Below are 2,337 nucleotides of genomic sequence, written 5' to 3' on the forward strand. Positions count from 1 at the left end.
ACAAATGAGTAGTTTTGTCCATCCATGGTAATAGGTAAAGAAAGAAAATGACAAGCTGTAGGTCAAATAGAATACTTACCCTGTCTTTTAGATATTAGAAAATTGGTTAACAGGGCCCCTTGCTCTAACGAAGTAACTCCTCCTCTTAAGGTAGATTCAGTAAAAATATTTCACTGGTCTAATTACTTTCTTTTTTCTCTAATTCTTTGATCACCAAGCACCTTTTAAGTCCCCGTCACATTCAAGCCCTTACTGTATGACAGACACTGTGCTAAGCATTGGGAAAATCATGTAAAAGGTAAGCAGAGTTTTTGCCCTTGAAGTATTAAATTGGTAAATTCTCATCTAGAACACCAGAGAGTCTTATTTAAATAGTTCTATAACAGCCACGTGGATTCTTGTTAATTTTTCTGTTCTAAAAATAAAAAGACTTTATGTGTGCTTAATAAGCACCACAATGTTTTACAGCCACGTTGATTTCCTGGTTTTCTCAAAACCTAAGTGATGTTTGAGTGGAGCGGTAAGTGAGAAATGATAATTTTTCTCACTTGGGCAGTTGCTGAATGAGGGTACCCAACACTGATACAAAAAATATATAAAGAGGAGTGAGTAGCCATACATGGTGATATGAACTGGGAAAAGAAAACTAATTTGAGTTTTATATATCAAATACAAGTGAACGTATATAGTTGGAAAATTATTGGCCTAGCCTTTAGGAGAAAGATTTAACCTGAAGAATGGGATTTGAAAATTATATTCCAAAAGATGTATATTAAAGGCATGGGGATGATTTTATCACACAAGAAGAGTATCCAAAGAGCATAAAGCCAACACTAACTGCATCCCCCTGAGCTCATGGCTCTATTTCCCACCTGTAGATTCAGTACTTATTCTTTTTACCTCTTACCATGTTCTCCTCCACATTAGTCTGAATAAAACTGATTCATTAAAACATTGTCAAAGTTGTACATCTCTATTTCTATAGACTATAATGTCTGACTTCTTTTGAGCATACCAAGTATTCTTTCTTGCTTTACCTGAAACTAAGATGCACTGCTTATTGTTTGTATATCACTACAACATGCATGGACTGAGGACCCACTATGTGCTCATATACCATCAAATAAAAGTCACTTTTCTAGCAGAGCCTACGTGGTCTTAATTTTCTGGTCTCTCCTTAATTCAGTCACTGGACCTTATTCTTTATTTAAATTAAGTATAACTACAAAGATTTTTTTCATAATTTCTATTGCCAAACTACTTCACAAAATGTTTTAATTATTTTATCGGTACAGTGTAATCATACATCTTAATGGGATAAAAGACTTGTGGAGACATACATGCACACATCATCCAATTAGCCCATACCCAATCCCCACCCCATTCCCTCCCTATCCCTCCTTCCCATGCTTGGTTTAGTAATTGACTTATTTTTCTTTTTTCTTTTTTTTTTTTTTTTTTTTTTTTTTGCCTGTCTGGGGATGGAACCCAGGAGCATTCGATCTCAGAGCTGCACTCCTCTGCCCTATTTTTTGTTTTATTTTGTTTGTTTGTTTGTTTTGTTTTGTTTTGGTGGTACTGGGGTTCCTGGAAGCCCTTCTACCTCCAGGATACTCTCCCAGACCTATTTTATATTTTTGAAACAGGGTCTCTTACGCCAGCGCGGCTGGCTTCGAACCTGCGCAATCCTCCTGTCTCCGCCTCCCAAGCGCGGGGATTACAAGCGTGCGCCACCACGCCCGGCCCCTCTGCCCTATTTTTTATTCTTTAGTTTGAAACAGGGTCTCGCTACTTTGGAGAGGGCCTAAGTAGCTGAGGCTATCCGAGAACCACGATCCTCCTGTCTCGGCCTCCCAAATGCTGGGATTCACCATGTGCACCACCATGCCCGCTAGTAACTGATTCTGATTTTTGTTTAAGTTCATCATGTGCTTTAGAGAGTTTCCCTCTTTCCCCCTCCCAACCCCTCAGTTAGGTAGACTTATTTGCTCCTCTATAGGATCTCCTTCTTCATCTAGAGTTTCTCCTGTCACCCATTTCTCCCTAGCTTTCTCATATTAGGGAAAGCATTTGATTTCTTCTTTTTTGTGACTGACTAATCTCACTTAGCATAATATCCTCCAGTTCCATTCATTTCCCTGTAAATTATGTAATTGTGTTTTTCTTCTATTTCACACTTTTTTTTTTTTTTTTTTGTGTGTGTGTGTGTGTGTGTGTGTGTGTGTGGTACTGGGGGTGGAACCCAGAAGCTTTCTACCTCTGGGCTATACGTCCAGACCTATTTTATACTTTATGGAAACAGGGTCTCACTACATTGCTGAGAGCCTCACTCAGTAG

The sequence above is a fragment of the Muscardinus avellanarius genome (assembly GCF_963383645.1).
Source record: "Muscardinus avellanarius genome assembly, chromosome: 4".
NCBI lineage: Eukaryota > Metazoa > Chordata > Mammalia > Rodentia > Gliridae > Muscardinus > Muscardinus avellanarius.